Source organism: Papaver somniferum, chromosome 5 (genome assembly GCF_003573695.1).
Source record: "Papaver somniferum cultivar HN1 chromosome 5, ASM357369v1, whole genome shotgun sequence".
NCBI classification, from domain to species: domain Eukaryota; kingdom Viridiplantae; phylum Streptophyta; class Magnoliopsida; order Ranunculales; family Papaveraceae; genus Papaver; species Papaver somniferum.
The window spans coordinates 134,800,004-134,825,773 of record NC_039362.1 but is presented as its reverse complement, the minus strand read 5'-3'; the positions used below and the strand labels follow the sequence as shown (position 1 = coordinate 134,825,773).

General features: G+C 36.6%; 1 long non-coding RNA gene and 1 pseudogene across 3 annotated transcripts; both read right to left on the bottom strand.

Annotated features, from left to right (window-relative positions):
* Positions 1–1,299: 1,299 nt before the first annotated feature.
* On the bottom strand, positions 1,300–5,011 carry LOC113279636 (annotated as a pseudogene).
* Positions 5,012–5,911: 900 nt separating this feature from the next.
* Positions 5,912–9,282, bottom strand: LOC113282806. Of its 3 annotated transcripts, XR_003327169.1 has the most exons (5): positions 8,857–9,282; positions 8,152–8,294; positions 7,764–7,867; positions 6,609–7,344; positions 5,912–5,971 (listed from the first exon to the last, which is right to left on the bottom strand). It is a non-coding gene; the product is annotated as an uncharacterized LOC113282806 (long non-coding RNA). The 3 variants fall into 3 exon arrangements; XR_003327168.1 differs by lacking the exon at positions 5,912–5,971 and having other exon boundaries at positions 6,502–7,344; XR_003327170.1 differs by lacking the exon at positions 5,912–5,971 and having other exon boundaries at positions 6,502–7,313.
* Positions 9,283–25,770: the final 16,488 nt, after the last annotated feature.

Genomic DNA, 25,770 nt, shown 5'->3' with positions numbered 1-25,770 from the left:
CAACTTTCGGCAGCTAAAACAAAATCCCTAAACGATGGTGATGATCCAAAATAGGGAACTTCGGTATGAGTTGTAATAGTTGAGAATCTTCATCCCAACTAAAACTCCGACTAGGTGGTTGAATCTCTATGTTGTATCATTTTTTTTTTGATCAGAATGTTGGCATTCTAAATCTTTTCTAAGCCCTTATGATTTCCAATCCTGTCTGTCTGCATCTACAAATAAATAAATAGAACCCAAGAATTTAAATATACCGACCTTGTTTGGTAAAATTTATGATTATATATTTATGATTATAGATAATCATAAATAGATAAATGATTTTGATATAATCATTTTTAAAATAAATTTTCTCAAATAATTGATTATCTTAGAATGGTGATCTCAAAAAGGAGAGGAAAGAACAATGATCTATCATTTTTTTAGTCCTATGTAGTTTTTGTGTCTCTATCTTAACCGTTTAGAAAAAATAAAAAGAAAAAATTCATCTTGAATTTGTTGGAAAAAATAATTGATTATAATAAATTTTCAAAACAACTTTTTTCTGCTATGGAAATAATGGATTTTTTTAATTATAATTATTATAATGGTTACCAAACACTATAGAATCCATTATAATCTGCATAATGGATTATGGGCTGACAATCCATTAAAATAGTGGTTACCAAACAGCCCCACAAAAATCACAAGAAGGAAACCCTGGAAAGAAAAGACACTTACAATCGTAATCCTTTCTAGGATTTCAAAAACAAAGCTTGATTTTCACAAGGTATTTGTTCGGTACTTGGGATCCATGTCTTACCACTCCTTAGCAATGGAAGAGCTGAAGTTGAGGTGGTGTTGTTGTAGGAGAAGCAGCGGCCGTGATGATTTATATTTGATTCTCGGCGAGCTTTTTAGTCTAAAATAAGGTGGGATAACCCTACATCAAATTCTACGTATAATCAAAACAAGAAAATGATATCCCAAAATTTTATTTTATAGGGCTTATTTTTTTATTTTGAAAAACAAGCAATGATCCGTCTATTCAATACTTTGAGCAGCATTTTTCATGACGATTTTCTGTTAATTTGGGGTACAAAGTTAACGAGTAATGAAGGGGTATCGTTAACATTTTTTGGGGGTATATAAAGGAGCGTCCTTATTAAACATTTCCATTACCATCTCTAATAGAAATCACACTGTGGAAGTCAATTGACTACTCTTTCTAATCAAATTACTTTCCATTTTTTTGGTCGGCCGTTTCATACTTAATCAACAAAATTAAATTTTTCGGCCGTCTAGCTTGTCGGTCCTGTATTTAAGATACCGGCCCTGTCAATATCCAGGGTCCAGTCGAAACTGGAAACTCCTCAGTCCTCCCTCCCACGCTAGAATTTGCCTCCCAATTTAAATTACAATTTTGACCCCACAAGGAGAAAATTTACGATGGCGCCACCGAATCAAGATGAACATACTATACTTGGATGAATAACCACCACTGCAGATATACAACAGCTCGAATTCTTCGGATTTCGTGCAATTGCCTCTCCTTCGGTGGAGTAAGAAAGAGATAATGGGGTTATAAACACAGTTCCTGCCATCAGTGCCACCTTCTGCAGATATTAGAAACCGTGCTTCAGCGAGGGAGCTGATTACTTGACATATACGCTCCTCTGCCCTTCCCTTAAGCAATTGCATATCAGAATAGTATTAGTAACCGAACAAAATGCAGTTGAAGGATACAGAAACTCATCATAAAGAACAAACCTAGTCGTAGAAGCATGAGCCACGATGTTTCCACCAATAGGTTTAAACTGTTGCCCACCAAACATAGCAGAACCGTCAACTTGCGCAACGACTTGGTTAGTAATAACTACAGCAACACCAAACCTACAACAACAACATAGCAACAGCCCACGGAGGTTATAGTTAAGAGAAAATCTTTCAAATACTAAACTGAGAAGTCCCCTGTAAAAGAAGGATGTATTTCTATTTGCAGCCAACTTCTGCAGGCTCCTTAAAAATTTCGCAAGATACATTTGTCTAGTTGGCAGTTCTCCCCTTCCATAGAAACCTGTCCTATAGAGAGCTGTAGCAATATCCACAATCACGAGGGCAAACCTGTGCTCAAAAGAAAATACGTCAAGATACAGAAATTCATCTCATCCAGAATAGATAAGATTGTAGGCACATTCAACTGTATAAAGTATCAGTTGATGCAGTACACCAAAGATATTAACAGCGTGTTCGTTTGGGAGAATGGGATGGACAAATAATCAAATTACAGGGTAATATGGTTCCAATAATGGGATTACAGGGAATCCATTCCTTGACTTGAGAAATTTAGTGTCCGTTTCAAGTTTTCTGCCAAAAGAATCAAGATATTATATTGTGACTTTAGCATCCTTCAAAAAAAAAAAAAGTTTAAAAATCAGCTTTGGGTTGTTTGATCTTTAACCTCCTCAATTAAGTTTCAATAGGTTACAGTACAGATACAGGACAAGGTTTCAGAAAAATCAATTGATTCTTAAATCCCAATTGATTGGATCAAACCACAAATTGAATTGAATGTTTATCGAGTGTCAAATTCTAACTGAATATATTAGTCTTGAAAGGGCATATTAGTCATTTTCCAGTTGATTCCATTGCATGCATCCGATTAACAATGCAATCCAAATTTCAGTTTTGGGGGTAATCCCACTCCTAAAGAATCGGATTCTGAGATTTTACAGTGCGTTCGTTTGCGAGAATTGGTCCGGTTACTAGATTTTTAATTCTCCCAAATGAACACGCTGTAAGCTTACTTGGGAGGTTTATCTTACCCAATGAGCATAATAATATGCAATAATTAGTTCGGCTCAAGAAACTTGGTTGAACCTACGTTTGTCGTGTTACCAGTCATATGTACTCAACAGAATCTATCAAGTTTGTCTCTCACCCTAATTTGTCTCAAGTGTTGTTCAACATCATTGTTCAGAAAAATCACGAGAATGCGATCCAGTACAAAAGAGTAACATACCCCGTCTCTACCATCTTCTGTGCTGGTTCAAGAAGAAGTTTTGACTGATGGGATCCAGCATACACCACATTCTCCAAAACATAAGCACCATTTAGTACAAACCTGCTAGCATCAGCAATTCAGCATAATTAAGCCACGGTTTATGTTAAGCTAAAATGACCGCAGATAAGCTTCACAAAATACCTGTCCGTAATCTGCAAGTCTTTGTGGCCTGGAAGTTCCCTTGGTATCAATGTACATTGCTTTTCCTTAAGCCCCCCTTGTTAAATGCTTCATGATCTACTGTAATACCTTCTTGCCTTTCTGCATGGAGTTGACTGGCACCAGTAAAACCCAATGGAACCAGCTTCGACACTGCTTCAATGATCTTATCAACTTTAGCTTCAGCAATTCATTTGTGCATGAAGTAATTATTTCCAAGGAGAGTAAGCAACAGATCGTCTTGCACAGACCAACATCTTTAAGCTTCTTCAAATCGATTGTAGCTATCCTAGATGCCTGCAAAACGACATAAACAGAACATACCCCAAACTAGTCAAACTTTAATTTTTCAAGGAAATCGTGGAAGTGGTCGAAAAATAAAGAACCAGAAATCTACATTGTAAAAGGCGAGCATCTGTGGCGCTTAACTAAGCGCTGGACTAGCGCCTAGGAAAAAAAGTCCCCCAGGCGCCAAGTTATTCTTACATTTGTTGTTTTCTAAATCTTGGGCGCTCGCCTAGGGCCTCGCCTAGCGCCTATTACAACATAGCCAGAAATATTCATGTTCATTCTTTGAAAATCCCCCAAAACCAATTTTCTGTTGTCATGGCACTATATTTTAATGAATTGAGTTCAGTTTGTAAACTAATTAAAAATGCATACCTCTAACTTGCATTAATGAGTTCCCAGTGTCGGAGATTTGTGCGGTAGGCTATTTTTCATCCGACGAATGTCATGACAACGAAGCACCATTTCCTCTTGACTTCATTCCCATCCAAGTCCTTCGGGGGCTATTGAAGAAAGAAATTCCTTTTCCACCACTCCTCTAGGGTTGTAAGAAAAGCATCCGAATTTTCATCCGCATCCTGTAAAATTTAGATCAATCCGAAATTAAGATTTGAGGGATTTCCGGTAACTATGAAAATCGTCGTGCTTAGAACGTGATAAGTAAGCCAATTGTCAACACGATCACACCATGTCTGTATATTCAGTAACCAACATAGAACATTGAATCTCCTAAAATTGTATTCTAACAATAAATCACATACAGATAACGAAATTGAAATAGAGGATTGAGCCAGTCCACTATAAAACTCATGTACTACACAAACAGAGCAAACAAACCCATTCAAAAAAAAAAAACTTGCCGGATGTAGGATTTAGAAACTACCCAAGTTTCTAAAAATCAGAAGGAAAGAAAAAAACACAACCGGCTACATGAAACCAAGGAAAATTAGATCTAAACTGCAACATCATCTATTTCTATAAATACGCGGACACCATCATCAAATCAACTTAACCCTAAAATCCCACCCCACCCCAGAGAGAGAGAAATTGGGAATTCACAAAAAATCAAATCACCTGAAAACTGGAATAAACACCATCTCGTCGCTTGAAATTGGTAAATCAGATAAAGATCAGAGTGCGTGATTAAACCCATCCCCATCAACTAAACCCAATATCCCACACAAGAATCAAAAAGATCATCTCCTGGAATTGGGAAATCAGAAGAAGAACATCTCGTCTCGTGAAATTGGGAATTCTTCAAATTGGGGGTAATCAGGAGCACCTGATTCGTGGATGAATTCACAGCAACAACATCATCAACCAAACATCACAGGTACCTTTTTCTATCATGGGGTTCTTAAGATCGGTCTTGAAAAACCTAGGGTTTCACCAATTTACTTCTTCGTTATTACTTTCTTCAGCAAGAAAAAAATTAAGGTTTGAAGATGGGAAATTGTCATCTCTCTTTTCTTTATCCAAGTTGTTGTTTTCTTCTTCTTCGCTGAAGAAATCTACTAGCATTTACATAGGCTCTGAGTATCCTAAAGTGGTAGAAGAAAATGATCTTTTGAGTTTCTTGCATCCGCAAGGACAGTAATCCAATTCCGGTTTTAACTGGATCGAAACCGCTGTTTAATGAGAAAGTTCGTTTCACACATTGGGCTTTTTACAGAATGAATTTGACAAAACCCCAATACTGGCCTCCACCACCAGTAACACCAGCAAACGAAAAGTACTTTGTTACTCATCGCCCAGCCAAGAAAAACTGGTACAGATTAACTACTGATGCATCCTTATCCAAGAAGAAAGGAAGATCCAACTCCATCTCGTCGAAAAGTAGTTCCCAGGGCAGGGTGTGGATGGATAGTTAGAAACTGTTCTTTGGAACCAGTTTGCACTGGCGAACACATGGTATCCGATGACCCAACAGAAGAGATCGATTTCTATGAGTTGTTAACAGTTGAAAGAGCTTCTCAAGAGATGGGGCCAGATTGGCTACCACTTGAAATTTCAACCGATAATAGGTTCGTGATAAAAATATTGGATGACGATAGACTACGACCTCACATACATGACATGGATGCCCTATTACAGTTGAACTTGTATGAGAAGAAATATCTGGTCCTGTACCAAAGCATTATGAAATCTATTGACGCGCAGATCGTAAGCTCAAATGGGAGACGGAACTGGGATCATCACATCAGCTTCACACCTCTGCCAAGGGAAGCCAACTTCGCAGCTGACTATCTCGCCAATAGTGTCAAGGTAAATGGGACTTGCAAAATCACCAGGCCCAGGGAGAACATGTCGATTATCGACCCAGATCAGCTTCATTTCTTGCTTAACCACATTCTAGGCAGGGACCACACTGACGGATTCGTAAAGATGGATCATAAAGCTGCAGTGCAATGTTCTGAGTTTGCCAAGAGGTTGAAGACAACAGCGTTGAAGATAAATGAGGTTCCTCCTGAACCCAGAAAACTACAAGCACAGAAGTGAAATGTGTTTCCACATCTAGCAGAAGATGAAGTAACACTACAAGGAAGTTTCACCCTCAGCTATGGTGGAAGCTATTGATTTTGCACTAAGAAAACTAAACTCTAGTGCTATTAGATTCGCTCACATATCTAGTCACTCTACTTTACTTCAAAACTTAAATTGGAAAGTTCCTAACCTTCAACTGCTTTTTGGATGCCTTACCGGTCTATTCATATTCCCACTGTTAAGGATAACTAGAAATAACATTCATCAAACCTTGGGGGTTCATCATGGTGCTAGATATGCCCAGATGGCCACCTGTTGTACCAGTGAGTCTGTTGCTCTGTTGAGCACTTTCTCTGTTTTTCTATTAAAAACAAGGTCACTCTTAGAATATTATTAGTATAATTGTTTCCTAATCTACATCTAGTTGAATGATTGTAATGTGTTTCCTTCTCTACTAGATATACTGTGTTGTCATTCCTAGAATATTATTAGTATAATTGTTACAATGTAGAAACTTCTAAGCTTCGAATGGCGAATTCTACTAGAATGAGCAAATCAAAATTTAGTGAATGCTGTTGAATTTGAGCTACTCGTTCGATGTTAGACTTAGTATAAAAAACAGTGAAAAAGATACGTGATAGACACCCAAAAATTTTGCCAGCCAAGTTGGGCTTCTTGCACTGATTGAATCTGCTGCCACTTCACCCTTAATTTCCAATATCGTACTCCCTGGCATGTTTTCACCACTCCATGCTGCATCAAGGTTCAGTACAATCGGGAACTGACTTTCTCAATTTGCCCTCCGCACATGTATTCCAGGTTCCAAAGGATCGGCCTGGGCATTTAAACTTAAGCTAGATAAAAGATGTGGCCCTGGGGTGTTATGATTTGGAATGAATCCACCTGCTCACCACTTCCTTCCAGCTTGCAATTTTTTATCACATCTTGATCTGCAAGTACGGAGTCAAAACTGGGAGAATCTTTACCACCTTGCCTGGAAGTTGAGTTTGTTGATACAAGCTTATCTGCAGTACTTATAGACTCCTCCAAATATTCTTGTATAGAGCTGTTGAGCCCTTCCTGGTGTCTGTTGTTCTATAATTTTGCTGCAGGAATCAGTCGCTGGTCCCACACATACGAATGGAAGAGCAACTGCACTCTCAATCGATTAATTTCAAGTATATTCGTCGCTATCTCGGTTTGTAGTCACTGAACCAGATTGACCTCTTTCTTTACCCATTCTGGATTTCCGTAGCTGAAATCAAGTTTTGAGGGTGGAAGGTCTACTGAGTGAACGTCAATCAACGCATATCGAAACCAAGCGACAATGTTATGGAACCTGCGTGTGCACAATATAGTGGAACTGGGACCTGGGTGAATGAGGATCAGTGTGAGAAAACACCAAACTTCTCTTGGGAAAAGTTACATTTTATCCAACTGCTTTATCTACTCATAAAGATCTTAAAATAGTATCTCCACTCAATATTCAGTCAATAGAATCCAACATATTTTAGATAATTCAAAAAGCATCATCCTACAGGCATGAATGTGAAAACTAATGCACCCGTCAAAGAAAAATTTCGGCTCCATAATGCGTCCATATAAAAAAGATCCTATCACTAATCCAGATCAAAGGTATATATACCCTATCAGATTGACAGATTCCAGTGAATGGGTATAGGCAATTTAGATGTGTTACGCTCAAGTTGTGGATTGCATTGAAGTCTACAAGACTACAAGACCCAGACAATATTCTGACAAATTAAGAAAATAGAGTTATAGAACTTACAGTACAACCCAATGACTTGGGGCACTCTTGAAAGAACATAAGTGTCTTCACCTATTTCCTTACTCCCTGCCCAACACTCCCATGTGCTTCAAATGAAATGTTTCCTGTATAAAAGAAGTGAGAAAATAAGAAGAAAAGTTCAAGGAAAACAAAGAAAAACCCCGTCTATATCTACGAAATATGGATCTAAACATGTGCCTCATTATCCAAATTCCAACACAGGTATGAAATGTTAGACACAATATCTGCAGATACTGACAATCCATGATGAAATGTTTGGTTTGAGTTTAATTTTATCTTTTTAAATTACTTTAGAAGGTATATTAAAGATCTTTCCTCCCATGCACGTTAAACTGATGAGTGATAGCAGAATGTAAACGGTAACAACCTGCTGCCAGATGATCTCTAAACTTGATAACCAGTTGATACACATGAGCTCCTCCGAGGATAAGAAAATGGGGCTTCTCAATTTTAGAAATCATCCACCGGCTGGAAACATTTTTCTTACAAGTAACTCCTTTAACAACAATACTAGAAGAAAGAAAGGAAAAGGTAATGTCAGTGTAAAATAAAACAGAAATTCTTCTTATTCTTATTTGTGTATATCATCATATGGGCAATTTTAGATTCTAGTAGTTGCGGAAAAATGAGTTTGGCAATGGACAAAGGTATGTTTTTTAGTCAGTTTGCCATCAAATGTCTAATGTGAGTATTTTACAATAATTTGCACTTAGTGTCTGAAATGAAATATGGAATCTCATTATACATAAACAAGATCTCCTCTAAAACAGCCTTGCATTTGAAGCTAATTCCTAATTCATACGCTTATGCACCTACCTATCTAGGCCGTCTGGGCTACAATTCAAAAAAAAAATTACAAAGAAAACTCATTTTTCCATAACTACTAGCTCAGTTGTTTTTCACTAGTTAAAGGGCATTCTGATACAATCAAATCAACTACATAAGCTCATCGACTAATGTCTACTCCGAATTGATCATAAAATTGCATTCCCAAATTCTACCAGAAACATCTCAGAATCCAAAATCAAAATTCATACATATCAAAAATCACCACCACAGATCAAATTCATACCTGTCAAACCAAAAATCACTAATCTTTTAAGTGGAGAATCTTCACACTACCAATCAAATTTGATAATTTTAAAATTCATCTCCATACATCAGATTCAGCTTCACATCTCACACGATCTTCTTCGTAAACACAGATTTCAGTTCAATTCGACTGCAGTTATATGTCCATTCAAACGATCTGAGCTTGTCTTCTCAGATCTTCTTCAATATCATCTCCATTTACTGAACAATTTTCATTTTGGCTATCATTGATTTCCAAGCATATTTCTCTGGCAGATGGTTTTTGTGATTAGATAGGCGTACGTTGAGATCGAGTAATCCTCCTGGGGTATTGATTTGGAGTAGGTATGCCATTTCAGACGGCGGTGGTGGTGGCGGCGGCACGGGAAATGTTTTTTGGGTGAAAAGGCAGAGAAGAGGATAAGTCGAGGACTCGAGGGTGGTGGAGACTGGAGAGAGAGAGAAACGTAGATGTAAACCACAGAAGATGAACTGAAATTACTCATTTACCCTTTAGAAGGCAGCATTCAAACCCGTTCCTCGAGGACCTTCCAGGCCTGTGTGAGTGAGGCACCGAGGCCTTGGCCCAAGTTTGCTATTCTCAACATCACCTCAAAATGAGAATTGTTTTGTTTCAAGAAAAATGGTACTTCCAGAAAGTATGTTATGTGAGGAAGGCGAAACAGATAACACGTGGAAAGAAACTGCAAGTTGGATCCGACAATTAGAAGTGGAAGTATTTTTTTTTTCTCAAAGGAAAAAGGACTCTACAGAGTCCATGTTATTAAACTACCTCGGATATTGAGGTTTGCAATGATATAAAAGGGTGGAAAATTTTCATCCCACCAGTTATTTACATGGTTGTGCATTGTATATTGGCACAAAAAATGCGCCAAACTGTTAGCACTCTTCGGGACATATTGGAACTTTACATTTACAAAAGGCTAAACAACATCTTTAATCTGTAAAACCATAGATAATATGCTCCATGAGATGTTCCCTTGTGTCACCTAGAACATCATCAGTCACGTTGGAAGCATCACCTTCTATTATAATGTTGCTGAAATGTAGACGTTTTCCCAACTCCATTCCCAACCTACAAGCATTAGTTTCAGCGAACAACGGAGATGCGACATCAAAAATGATTGTGCCACACCCTAAAAACATCCTATTGTGATCCCTCGCCACAGCACTTGCCGCACCATTATTTGGGATAAAAGCAGCATATACATTAATTTAAATGTAATTTATATCTAGAGGAGTCCAAATGTCGTTCCTACAAGGCTGGATATTGATACTTCTGTTTTTCTCGGCTTCAGTCAAACACATAACACATATTGAGATCATGATACGCATTCTTTATTATCAGTGTCTCCGAGAAAGTTTCTATTGAGAATACAATGTCATTTATCATCTTCCACAGGTTCCAGATAATACATAATCTGAAAATGAAACTATTTTCTATATCTTCTTCCATCCAACTTTGAAGAATATGTTTAATGTTGACCTCATCAGAATTATAAGACAAATCCAATTGGAATCTATTAAATAACATTCTTGTTCTTGGGAAATCAAATAATATATGGGAGATAGTTTCCTCTTGAACATGACAGAAAGTGCATGTGTATCAATATTGAGGATGAACCTGTTGATATTGTGTTTCACCGCTATTTCATTATTAATCACCTTCCAGAAATAGATATGAATCTTCGAAATCAGATTAAAATAAGACCAAAACCTTGTGATGGTCCATAGAGGTGAAGCGGGCCATCAAGGAAAAGAAAGACCGCTTCAAAAAGGCGTGGGTCCTAACGAGCGAAGAAAACCTCCAGAATTAAAAGGCTACCATAAATCATGCAAAGAAAATTTGGGCACACATGAATGGAAGGGACTATGAGGACTTCTACCAAAACCTAGGCACAGAAGAGGTGGAGAAGGAAATCTACAAGATTTTTCGTATGCGGGAAAATAAAACACGAGACTTACTCAAGGTCAAATGCGTTAAGGCGGCTGACAGTCCAGTTTTGGTGGAAGATGCGGAGATAAAGGTATGATGGAAGGACTATTTCGCCGAACTCTTCAATGCGGGTGGCGACAACCCAACTGTAAACCTGGAGGACCATGGTGAACCCGTAGACCCGTCCAAGGAGTTCATCCGTCCCATCTATGAAATTGAAATCAAAAAGGCGCTAAAAGGAACAAAAAGGGGGGAGGCGCTGGGACCTTGGACAAACCTTTCAGATTGTGAGCGGAGGTTACTTTGGATGTGGAAAACCAAGCTTCTTCAGCGGAGGTTAGTTTGGATGTGGCAAACCTGTCAGATTGTGAATCAATGTTCGACGAGGAGCCCTGAGGTTTGGATGTGGTAGAGACAACCGCGAATCCAGGTATAGTAGATATTGACCTATCAATACTGGAAGGTTTATCGGGCAAGGCAATAGTATGGGATACTTTAATGGAAGTTATGGAAGATAGGCACCTTCATCAGCAAAAAAAGTAGTCTCCAATACCAAGTGATATTCTGCAAAACACCATACTGAAGAACATGTTTAACTTATTTTTTCCGCTCATCGCCATTGGCGCCCTTTAGAAAGATCTGAAAATAAAATTTCCACTCAAATCAAACACCATTTTCAGTGAGCAAAAGCTAACATATTAAATAAATTCAAAAAAGCATCATCCTAGAGGCATGAATGGGAAAACTGTTCAGTGAGTTGGAGCTTTCTTTTTCAAGTACTTCACAAATATGTTTTTTCAAATTCATGGTGTCAATGGATGCAAACTCTTTTTGAATCAGCTAGAATATTAGTGATGATTAATGGAGGTCCACAAGGTTTCTTCTCAGTAGGTAGAGGGCTCAAACAACGAGACCCTCTGTCTTCAATTCTCTTTGCCATAATGGAAGATGTGCTTAGTATATGCATTTATAAAATGGTGGAGGAAGGCTCATTAGATCCAATGGTGTTTAGAAGAGGTATTCATCCAACTCAATTATTTTTTGCAGATGATGTGCTCTTTTTCTGTGATGGTGCAAAGAAAAATGTTACAAATCTTCTTAATTTGTTGGAGAAGTATCAGAAGGGTACAAGGAAAATTATTAACAAAAATAAAAGTAAGCTCTTTATAAATGACACTTCAACACTTAGAAGAACTCAAATAAGGGATTTAATGCAAATGGATTTGAGAGTATTCTTTCTCCTGGAAAAGTTAAAATATCTACGATATGACCTATGGTGGAAGTGTTTCAGAAGAAACTAGCAGTTTGGAAAGGGAAGTTACTATCATTCCAAGATAGACTAGTACTTGTCAAGTCAGTTTTGTGCAACATTCCAATATATAATATGAGTGTTTATAAATGGACTTCTTCTGCAATTAAAACTTGTGAAAAGATCATAAGAAATTTTCTTTGGTCTGGGGATGTAGAAGTGAGAAAAAATAAAACTCTATCATGGAAAAAAAGTGTGTACTTCCTTTAGTGAAGGTGGTCTTGAAGTTCAAAGATTGGAATTTCATTAACAAAGCTCTTCTAATGAAGATGATGTGGAAAATCATAAATTCAGAAGATGAATGGCCATTATTCATTAAGGCTAAATTCAAAAATTCAAATGGACAGTGGAATGAAAATTTGCAGCTTTCTTCTATTTGGCCTGGTCTGAAGTGGGCTTGGAATGTGTTAAAAGATAACTTCAAATGGTGCATTGGCAATGGTCAAAATGTGAATGTCTGGTTTGATAATTGGATTTATGAAACTCCTCTAATAGATCAAACTGAAGTGACTCATTATATGAGGTATAATATGAAAATGAAGGTAGATGATCTTATACAAGAGGGAAATTGGAGCATTCCTCAAGAACTGCAACAATTATTTCATTCTTTCAGCTTACCTGACATAGGAGGGGGACAAAATAAACTTTTTTAGACTGGCACTTTGAATGGTAAGTGCACCACTTCTTCAGTCATTTCTCTTTTAAGACATAAAGAACCTAAAATGCATTGTTCTACAAAAATATGAAATTCTTATCAACATCCAAGTACTTCAAGTAATATTTGGAGAATATTTCAGGAAGTCTTTATTGATGATTCAATTATGGTTGATAGATATTATAGGTTAGCATCAAGATGGTGCATCTGTGAAAATGAACAAGATAGCATGAATCATCTTCCGTGGAATTGTAGTTTTAGTGTCAAAATATGGAGATGGATATGCTCTATATTTGGTTTTAGTATGCCTGTTGCTTTTGATGATATTTTGACAAATGCAAGAAATTGTAGTCCTCTAATTAGAGAGACTTGGATAACTGCAGCATTTTCTGTTATTAAAGAATTGTGATTTCAAAAAGAATAAAAGAATATTTGAAGATATTATATCAATTGCGAAGCAATTCAAAACCAAAATAAAGAAGATGGTTTTTGAAGGTGGATACAGAATGATTAGCAATAAGTGGAACCAGAACTATGATCTACAAAGAATTGCCTTCGTTAATCTTAGTGTAAGACACAGTAAATTTCGGTGTATCAAGACTTGTTACTGGAATCCTCCTCCTTTTGAATATCTTATGTTCTGTTGTGATGGCTCATCATTTGGTAACCCAGGAGCATCTGGTTTTAGTGTTGTAGTGAGAGATCATACATGTCAAGTGCTTGGAGTCTTATCTGGGGGGTATAGGTATTGGCACAAATTACATTGCAGAAGTGTATAGAGTGGTATATGCATCATAATTAGAAGTGGAATGGGGCATGGAAAAAAATTATCTTATTTTTAGATTCAAAGACAGTGATTGGGGAAAGGTTCCTTGGTTTCTTCACATCAGAATTAGAAGTGGAATGGGGCATGGAAAAAAATTGTCTTATGTTTAGATTCAAAGACAATGATTGGGGAAAGGTTCCTTGGTTTCTTCACATGAGATGGATGAAAGCAACAAATAAAATATCATATCATATATATGCATAGTTTCAGGGAAACAAATTTTTTTGTTGATTCTGCAGCTAAAAAAGGTGCCAATGTAGGGCTGGTGAAAGGCAAATCATCATGGGGAAACCTTCCTTCTTAAAAAGAACTGAACTACCAGGAGTGGCATACTACAAATTCTGTTGAAGGGGAGTTTCATTTTTTCCATTAAGTTTCAAATGTAATTGAATACACAATTTTTTCTCTTTTCTGGGCCTGTACAAGTGGGCTGCTTGTGGTGGGTTATTTTTGCTCTTGTAATCTCAATTTTAGAACAATTTTTTGGGGACCATGGTTTTTTTTTGGGACCATGATTCTATTTTTAGTAAGATATTTAGAAGTAAATCTAGGTCACCCCTTATCTAGATATTTATATTAATACCTAAACTACCCTCCTGATTAATTTTGGGCAATGATTAGTGAAATCATTAGTGAAATGATTAAGCTAAAGAAGTAGAATTATTGAGAGAGTAAAGTTAGAGAAGATGAAGATGAAAACATGGAAAATAATTTTTTTTCCAACTCACTAATCTTGAGTATTCAAGTGATGATAGCTCATCTGATTCTTCATCTCCATCCTCTCCTAGAGTATTTGTTAATCGTCACAATGATCTAGATATGAGTTATTTCTTAGATGGTGAATGTATTCTTCCACAAACTCAATCTCAAGATGAAAATGATGGATTTTACCAACCACAACCGAAGGAAAAGTATTTGGGTACCCAAGTATGCTTCAAACTTAGATAATGGTGGTTGAATTGGTCCAAATATTCATAAAACTATAAATTTTTATAAAAAAATCCTGTTAGGTTCAGATAGTTCGGCTACCAAGTGTGAAGAACAGGTAACCGAACACGAAGTTCGGTTAATAAATGTCAAGAACATATAACCGAACAAAGAGTTCGGTTTATTTCTTCAAACACGCAGGTAGCCGAACTTTAGTAATAAGATTTACAGAGGTATGTTCGGTTAGTTCGCAAACTTCAACGCAACCAAGTTCCCAACCGAACTGCAGGTTAAAAGTAACCTAGTGTTAGAAGTTCGGTTGGTTCGCAAACTTCAACATATTTTGCGAATCAACCGAACTGGGCTTATATATGCATATATGCAATTAGGCAAACGTTCGGTTACTACGAAATATATTTCTTGGCTAATTAGGTAGAGTTCGGTTACGAAGTTTCAAAGGTAGAGTTCGGTTACAAAGAAAACTTAACATTTTTGCGAACGGACCGAACTTTTGGACTTCTCATTATTTTCGTAAACTAAAGTTCGGTGATATTATTTTGCGAAGGAACCGAACTTATGGACTTGTGTTCTTATAATACAAGGAGTTCGGTTAAAAGTATTTTTGCGAATCAACCGAACTCTGAGTTCGGTTAAGAAAAAACTAATTCGTGATAACCGAACTTTTTGCGACGAAACCGAACGTTTTGCGACGTAACCGAACTAAAAGTTCGGCTGAGACTTGTTTTTTGCGACGTAACCGAACTTTTCTCTGAAAAAAAACCTCCATTAAACCTCTCTGCAACTTCCATTTTCAACTCATTTTGATGATTACTTCTCATTTATTCAACAAAAAACGAATGACAAGTAATGGGTTTGTGTGAATATCTTTGTTAATGTTTTAAATTAATCTATATATATAGATGTGGTGGTAATCGGAGGTGGTGGTGGTAATCGGTGGTTGGTGGTGGTGATAATCGGAGGTGGTGGTGGTGGTAATCGGCGGTGGTGGGCGGTGGTGGTGGGAGGAGGTGGTGGTGGTAATCGGTGGTTGGTGGTGGTGATAATCGGAGGTGGTGGTGGCAATCGGTGGTTGGTGGTGGTGATAATCGGAGGTGGTGGTGGTAATCAGCGGTGGTGGGTGGCGGTGGTGTGAGGAGGTGGTGGTTATATATATATATATAGGTGGTTATTAAATTGGTTTTAAATTAAATCAGGTTAAGGGTAGGTTAGTCATTTCAATGCTTTAGGACACCCCTTATAACTATAAAGAAGGTGGCCTAATAAAACCAAAAAACCATGGTCCCTAAAAAATCATTCCAGTTTTAATATCAATGAAATGTGATTCAGAAAAGAAAAAAAAAAGGGAAAACTGATGCACACGTCACAGAAAAATTTCGTCTCGATATTGCATTTCAATACAAAATCTATCATTAATCCTGATCAAAGTATATAAACCCCACCAAAGATTCCAATGGTTGTAGGCTCTTTAGATGAGGCTCAATTTATGAATTGGATTGAAGTCTACAAGACCCAGACAATGTTTTGATAAATTAAGAAAAATGAACTGTAATGAGTTACAAGACTTACAGTACAACCCAATAGCTTGGGTCTCCCTTCAGAAACATAGGTGTCTTCACCAATTTCTTTTCTCCCTACCCAGCACTCCCATGTGCTTCAAATAACTTCTCCACCTTGAATGCTTCACAATAACCCGGATTTTGAGACGAAAGATGATCAATCGAAGGAACTATTTGTGCACCTGTGCAGCGTGTGATACGTTCTAACAAAGGCCTCTTGATAGTGAGCACGAGAGATATGTCTTTTTCGTAGAGGTATTTTTGAGTGATAATGAAACTGATTTTTCTAACAATAAGAGGTTGAGATGATGAGCAACTATTTTTGCTACTGCCAACTTCAAATGATCTGTTTACTATATAAACAAAGTGAGAAACTAAGAACAAAATTTCAAGGAAAGAAAAAACAAAACAGTCCATATCCATGAAATATGGATCTAAACATGTGTCTCGTTTTCCAAATTGCAACACAGATATGAAGTGTTGGACACAATATCTTCAGATACTAAATATCATCATATTGGCACTTTTAAAAGAAATCTGCACATATTCCCGCATGACTTAGATCATCCAAATTTTACTACGTTAGGCAGTGTTACCAAGATCAGTGGTGGGGCCAGGAATGAGCTAGAAAAGGACCCCAAAAAAGAGTCTCACCATGTGGGGGCAAAAAAGGGCACATCTAGGGGGTTTGTAATGATTACATCTACAACCTTTCGCCCTAAAATACAATTCTATAGAGATCCTAGGATAAATGACTGTGAATTACCAAGGTTACATCCATATACTTTACCATTTCATCTAATAAATCATTGACAAATTTAAAAATCAATGCAATACGAAACATTGTATGCAGAAGAGTGTACTTACATGTTGTTGTTTCCAGTGTGGTTCAAGAACATTCCCAGATAAGATAAAAATATGCGCACCAACTTGAGCACCTTCTTCAACAACACAAATAAGTTATAGTATTTTATTCCCTGATCCATTAGTACGTAAAACTGGAAATCGCTGTGTTGCTTTCTATTTACATAATTCATAACCAAGACATTGCATTGCCATGCGGGTGGGACTCTACTAAGAAGATTGTTCAGTGTCACACCAACATTCCAGATATCAGTTTCTGCTAGGTAATGCTGTCAGGAGCCACACGATATGCACTACCATCAATTCAAAGTCTTTAAATACTTCCCCTACACAAAATATAATGATCATCAAATATAGTTAAGAGTTGTGAAATACTTCATTCCGTATTACCAATTGCCATGCTATAGAAATATAGCTAACTGTGTACTTCAAGTTCATTTTCTAGTCCATATAATCTATAAAGGCTTGCCATCAAAATGTGTAATGTGAATTTACTACAATTCACACTTAGTGTCTGAAAAGTTAAATCTCATTTACTTCAAAATATCCTCTAAATCCTACACCCACAAACTTAGGCCGTCCGGGAGGATGTGTTGGTATTCTTGCACAGATCATACCATACAAACCAGAAAACTTGAGTTACAAAAAACAAAACAAAAAAAAAAAAAAAAATACTCCGTATCATTTTACCTCTTTTCTTTTTAAAGGTTCGGTATTGAACATTTATTAATGTGACCCTGCAACCAAAAGTACTCGTGATATTCGTGTTCATTTATTATGAATGTACAAATGGCATAACGAATTTGCTCAAAATATTTCAAAGATGAACCCCATGTTTAGTGTTCTTTCTTACTGCCATTTACAGCAAAACTATCTTCAGGTTGACGTTTCCATAAGAAATTGGCAGCCTCAATCCAACTTGGGAGAACCAAAAATTTATTATACTTCACAGCCCAGCGAGATTTTTCTGTCCCCGAATCAGTAGCGACAACGTGGGTGACAGATGCATCGAGCTCTTTACAGCAGATCATTAGCAGAAGCAGCAGATGAAAATCATCCACTTGTTATTGCTTTAAGGAAGAAATTGCGCACAACAAGGTCACCGTCATGGGATGAATTCCCAAGAAAAATCATTGTAGAGCCTGATAAAGATAATCCTGGTAAGTAAGTGGTTGTCTTTTATGGTGAATGTCATCATTGTCATAAGTTGGTACCTGCTTGTAGTGAACAAGGAACTAGCCGCTTGCCTCAACATCTAAAAACCTGCCCCAAGAAGCCTGAAAACAAGCCAGGCCAAATGAAGCTTACCACTGCAGTTAAAAAAGCAGGTACTAACCAAGTTAAATTACTTAATTACAAGTATGATCCTATAGTTACTAGGAACTGCCTTGCTAAAATGATTTCTATGTTAGAGAGTTTGTCAAGTCTTTGAACCCTGCTGCGAGAATGCCATGTAGGAATACAAGTAAAGCTGGTGTGTTGAGGTGTTATGCTGAAATGAAAGATGGATTGCAATTACAATTAGAGAATTTGACTTCCAAATGCAGTTTCACAACTGATATGTGGACTTCCAAACACACTAAAGATGGTTATTGTTGTGTTACATGCCATTTTATAGATGATGAGTGGAACTTTATTGCCAAGACCTTAGCTTACATTGTAGTTCCATCACTGCATACATGAGATTTTCTCTCAGATTTTATTAAAACTTGCACATTGGAATGGAACATTGATAGGATTTTTTTTGCATTGACTGCTGATAATGCTCCATCTAATAGGGTTATGATGAGAAATCTTATTAAGTGGCTAGATGGTAAGAATTGTTTGTTGCTTAAATGAAAATTGTTTCACATGAGGTGTAGCAACCACATACTGCATTTGATTGTATTGAACGACATGAAAGTAGTTGCTGAGTTTATAGAGGGTATTAGAGATTGTGTTAAGTATGTAAAGGGTTCACAAGCTAGAAAAGAGAAGTTTGAAACAGCACTGACACAATGTGGATTGTCTGGAGAAGTTAGTTTAGATGTGGACACAAGGTGGAACTCCACTTTTACGATGCTTAAGAATGCAATTAAACTGCTAGAAGGTTTTGAAAGACTTACTGAGTTCGATTCTGACTTTGGTATTCTGCCATCAAGTGAGAAGTGGGAACAAGGAATAGAAATTTGTAACTGTTTGGAGGCTTTTAATGATATTTCAACTGAGTTTGCAGGGATTAAGTATCCAACTGCAAATTTTTATTATAATGGGGTATATAAAATTAATCAAAGCATCAACAGTTGGGAAGATAGTACTTTTGGGTATGTCAGAGAAATGGGGTTGAAAATGAGACAAAAGTTTAATACATACTGGAGTGAATGTAATTTGATTATGAGCATTGGAGTGGTTCTAGATCCAAGGTACAAGGCAAGATGGGTAAGGTTCACATATAAGATAATTTTTGGGGATAATGAACTTGCAGCAGTTGAGTATGAGAAATTCAGAACAGACTTGACCAAAATCTTCAAGGCATATGAATCTCAAAACAAAACTTCATCTCCTGCTTTTTTTAGCAACTCTGTCTCTCGCATGGATGTAAGAGGCCCAGGTACAAGTAAGTTAAGTAACCCAGATTATGCTACTTTTTTGTTGGAAAATGATGAATATGATGGTCAGAAATCTGAGTTAGAGACATACTTAGAAGAACCAATTCTTCCAACTGTGTCACCCCAAGATAAATACAATTTTGATATATTGAGTTGGTGGAAGCTAAGTGCCGCTAAGTACCCAATTCTATCAAAGATAACAAGGGATGTGTTGGCTGTTCCGGTGACCAGTGTAGCATCAGAGTCCATGTTCAGCGATGGTGGAAGGTTTCTAACTACACACAAAACTTCATTAAGTCCAGAATTAGTCCAAGCATTGGTATGCTTAAGTGATTGGATGCCAGATCTTATAAGGAAATATCATCATATACCACTGGATCACCCAAATAATACCCGATCAGACAAATCATGACTTTTCGTGTTAAGTAAAATTGATTACAATATAAAAAAGAATTTAATAAAAACAACCAATGGAATAAAAAAAAATAGTGCAATAAATTAATTGACGACTTAAGTTTGTTCAATATAAACTTTTCTCATGACGTCTGTGATTAAAAATTAAAAAGCACGTCCAGTGGTTGGGGGTGGAAGCAACGGTGATGTGGGGGAAAGAAGTGGTATCAAGTTATATTTTGGATGTGGTGGGTGTTGGTGAAAGTAATATATTTTGTTAATAATGTTTCGCCACAAATTGGTTAACCTTATGGATCGATTAAAGTAATAACTGCAAACGAAGGGTACGAATCAAAATCAATACACAATAAATTAACTTATTACTAAGTCGCACGGTTATGGGACGAGTTATATCATATCTAGGTGATATTTTTTTCATGTTTCTTTGTTCTGTATTATAAAACAAAGTTTAACTAAGTTAACATAAAGAGAGATCTATATTTGCCCTCCCGATTGATAAATCCACCTTCGTGGTTGATCCCATGAATACACGCTTTAATTGGGAAATAATGCGTTACATATTCTTTTTTTGCTATCCCAAAAATCAAAATCAAAGTGGAGAAATTTGATAGACTAAAATAACAAACCTACATTCCTATAAAACTAAACAATTGATTTTCTCACTCACATCCATAAGGAGGAGTGGACTTAAAACTTTAGTTCCCCACTTTTGAGCAAACCTACATCAGAAATAAATTTGGGAATTAGAGATACACTAAAGAGACAAAAGAAATTAAATTAAAGAACATAATTTCGCTCAACCTTATTTCCTTGATGATTTGGTATCATCCTCGAAATATTTAGTGCCTTAATTTACCAATTGTTTTCAGTATCATCCTCAAGATTTGTTTAGGGAGAAGATAAATCAATGATTTAAGTAAGTGTTTATAAGTGACGTCTATGATTGAAAGTTAGAAAATCATATCTAACGATCTTAATCTGTGCACATCATTATTATCTCATTAATTTCTCATAGTAAATATTTTATTAATGTCTCATCATAAATGTCTTATTAATTATCTAAATGAATATATACTCCCACTCAATAGATAACAACTGCGTTAATAATTACATCAATATATATTATGGGTAATCAGGGTGATATTTGTGAGTGGCGGTGCATGGAGCCCGTGGCGGCAATGCTGCTGGTGAAAAAGGTAGTTGTAATGGGTGGTTCTGGTGGTGGTATCACAATTAGTCAATATAGTAAGTGTGCAATGTTTATTCGACGTCGTTACGACACAAATAACATTATATTTTACAAGTTGTGCTTGATTTTTTAGGTGCTCAAATAAGCTCGGTCAAATACAAAAGAAAAAATAATAATCAAAATGTATGAAGAACAATTATCACTTTAATAGTAACAACAAATGAATAACACCGGTCAAAATAATTGTTTTCACTTATTTTCGTGGCCGTGCCGTTACGGCACGGGCTAAGATCTAGTGTTAGTATAAAAAACAGTGTAGTTACCTTCACCAGGCAGGCAAGTTGGGCTTCTTCTGCCGATTGATTCAGATATATAGATACTTAAAATACTCTGGTGCAAACTTGATAAATGACTCAATTTCTGTATGGGATACCCCTTCCCTTGCCGTCATAAATTGGCACAATAGTTTCATGTGTGCCAATAGGAACACTAAACCAGACCCGGCCTGGCGTTTCGATACAGGATTATAATCATTGAGGGGCTCAAGCTTTGATTTTTTTCTCTGAAGAACTCGGCAGAGGTTCAGGAAGGGCATCCATAACCAGGTCTTCGACACGTTTTCCAAACTTTAACCTCTCCATATCAGTTTCGCCTTTGGTCAATGAACCTGCTTCCATTGAAATGATGAAAACTCATCTGATTCTTCATCTCCATCCTCTTCTAGAATATTTGTTAATCTTCAAAATGATCCGGATTTGAACTGGACTTTGAACAGTTCGGTTACTTTATATGAAGAACAAGTAACCGAACTCATCTGAAGCTGTAGTTCGGTTGCCCCGTGAGATGAACAAGTAACCGAACTCATCTGAAAGTGTAGTTCGGTTACTTGTTCCAAACACGCAGGTTACCGAACTCTCTAATAATAGAATTTCTAGGAGTTACAGCGTTATGTTCGGTTGGTTCTCAACTAACCGAACTTTGGTGTACAAAGTTCGGTTGGTTCGCAAACTGCATGCACTTTTGATCTAACCGAACTTTACGTAATATAAGAGTATATAAGTTTGCAAAGTTCGGTTCTTTCGCAAACTTGAACCTAACAGCTAACCAACTGAACTTTGAGTTCGGTTTCTGCGATAAAATTGTGAAGTTACCGAACTTAACAAAAAAAAAATGTGAAGTTCCGGCGTCTATTGGCTAAGTTCGGTTACTTTGTAGTTTTAAAATTTTTTACGAAAAAACCGAACTCTATTGGCTAAGTTCGGTTATTTTGGAACTCAACATAGTGGTCACAACAACACAGTTCGGTTAGACTGGATTTATTTATTTTTTTCGGTTCTAAAGGCGGAGTTCGGTTACTTACGGTTTTTTAAGTGTCAAGCAGACCAAGCCGATTGGTCATAAACTGGTATGACATTAAGTTTAATCTAAATCCTATATAATCAAATCACTTCAGCAGTTCAGCGCCTCTTATCTTTTTACTCAATGTCACCACCACTACTCACAACGACCACCAACTCCAACATCCATCACCATGACCTACTCGACATCATCTTCTTTTCTTCACTATTTAAATTTAGAAAAAGAAAAACAATATTGTTATTATAGGTTTTACTTTGATTTTATTAGGTTTAATGTGCTGCATATATATGATTGCAGAACGAAGATAAAAAGGAACGAATAACCAAAAGAAGAAAGGAAACTAGCATTAGCTTGTGTGAATTATATCATGTGCATGGATTTATAAGCGATTTGATTTGAATATTTTTTTTTTCTAAGTCTTTAATTACATTAATTAGTAATATGCTTCTTAAATCTTATGGATTTTAATATAAGAATTTTGTATACCAAAAAAATGTGAAATGGTTATATAAAAATGAAAACTACAACTCGCGTATGGTTGGATAAAACTACATCACTTATACTTTAATCAAAACACTTGGATTAATCCTTATAGTTAGGTTCTGTTCCAGACTTGTGATACATGTCAAGTGATTAGAGATCATCTAGAGGAACTAAACAATTTAGTCTCCTCGATAAAAAGCTTTTAAGAATCATTAAGGAATTCTGGTGTATATGACAGGTAAACGAAGCTAGTCTCCCAAAGCAGTTTCCCATTAGAATAATCCTTTTAGGACCAATACAAACACAGACTTAATAGGTTTAAAGGTGTATGCCTTCTCTGATACCAATTGAAAAGGATGGGGTACCAAGTGTACGACCAACTTTTTCGTTCGGAAACCTGTATGGACAAAACCTAATACAATTGCAAGTAGGCCTATTTAAAAATCCTTGATATATATATAGAGAGAGTTTATACCTATTTTTCTTCACAATAAGAAAGTAAAGACAATAAAGTTCGTGAACTTGATTGTATAGAGTGTACTTGGACGATTTCAAAAATCAATTTCCAAGATCAATCTAGTCGTATCCAAATAATTGAATCTGAATTCTGCCAAGTATGGAAATTGTTATCAATCCTTCAAGATACAAATTCTACAAGAATGAGTCTCGTAATTGATCACAATTAATATGGACTTATATACTAAGATTGATAGTGTACTACTTGTGCAAATCCTATTGTAAAGATAAAACAATAAAATGCGGAAAAGGAAAAACACAAGACAACAAAATTTTTACTAACGTGGAAAACTACACCTGCAGAAAAATCCCGGGACCTTGTCCAGATTTCAACACCGAACTGTATTAAGCCGCTACAATTTTACTATCATACTTCAGACTGGAATCTATTTGAAATTGAATTCATACTCCAAGCAATTCAGCTGTAGTGGTGTTTCTTAAGTTTCTTAAACCTCTCAAGGCTCTACTCAATATTCCCTTAGTTGACGTCCTTTACAGCTTAGAGTTGATTTAGCCTAAGTGAAGAATTTTGATACTAATCTTTCTCAAACAGATAAGACTATTTGATTTTCCTTTAGATCGATATATCAATCCCATAAAAATGGAACCCTTAGTGAATTCAAGATTATTGTTAAAAGGATCCAGGACGAACAAGGTCGCAAACTAAAGAAAATTAGAAGCGATCGTGGCACTGAATTCAAAGACACCAAGGTATTTGAGTTCTATGACGAACTAGGGATCATTCAACAATACTCACCACCAATTACTCCTCAAGCTAATGGAGTTGCTGAGAGAAAGAATAGGAACAATCAGGAAATGTCCAGGGTAATGCTCCACAACAAAAACTTACCTTTAAGATTTGGAGGAGAAGCTGTCTTTACATCACGTTACTTGATCAACTGTGTGTATTTACGGTCTAAAACCCTTAAAACTCCTTATGAGTTATGGTATGGAAGGAAACTCAACCTACACTATCTCAGGGTGTTTGGAAGTAAGTGCTATATTCTGAAAGATCGAGAACAGAAAGGGAAATTCGATTGGTCCGAAGAGGTCCATATGAATTAAATCAAGTGGAGCTTTAGTGAGAATATCTCGAGATGATTTATGGTGAACTTTCGTTTGCTTACCCTTTTGACAGGAACCACATACACCTTCAATCTTTTCATTGATTTTGGGAATGCCTCTAACAAGTTCTTTGTTAATGATCTTAGTTAGAAGGCGATAATTGATGTGACCAAAACGCTCATGCCAAAGATGTGTAGATTCCACCTTAGTCAAATTGCAACGGTTGCTAAACTAAGTATCAAGAAGATAACAGTTGTTTTTACCACGAGTTCCTTGAAAAATAACTTTCCCAGATTTGTCAACAATGTCACATCCATTCGCATTGAAGACAACTCGATGGCCCTTGTCGCAAATTTGACTAATACAAAGAATATTAACAGTCATACCTTTAACGTATACCACATCATGGATTTCTGGAACACCGGGTAGCTTGATCGTTCCCTTTTTGCTAATGTAGCAACAACTTCCATCTTCGAATGTTACAGGACCTCCTTCATAGTCAACAGACGAAACAAACCAAGTGAGATCACTTGTCATATGTAGACTGCATCCACTATCAAGAAACCGTTGAAAAGGAGATGTGGATCTTAAAGCAAAGGCACACATACTACTAGTACTTCTCAATTTAGAATTTCCTGGTAGTGTTGTATGAACTTTTAGAGAACCATACAGTTTTTTGGCTTTCTTACAAAGATTACTTGCAACTTTAAGAATCTTTTGAAAGGACATACAATTTTGATGTATATGATCGGATGGATCACAACATGAGCCTATGCTTTGAAGATTGTCTGACTGGTTCTTTGTCATATCAGTTTTCTCAACATTCTGTCATTGATTACTATGTGATTTATGACTTTTCTTGAAAGAGGAACAACTGAGATTTTTCAACTTCTCAAAGGGAGTATTTCCAGATATCAAAAATCCTTAAGAATTGCAATTTCTGCAACAAGGCCATAGTTGATCCGGATTTGTTCATCCAACCCTTTTTGAAGAGACACCAGTTTGTCAAACCTTTTCTTGCGGTTATTTTTTAAATCTGGTGAATCGTCTATTGAGACTTTATAGTCCACATAATCAGATCGCTACAAACACAGACTTTTGAGGTCTTTAATGTGTTTGCCTGCTCTGATACCAATTGAAAAAGCGGGGGTCTAACAACACCACCCAATATTTCGCTTAGCAATCT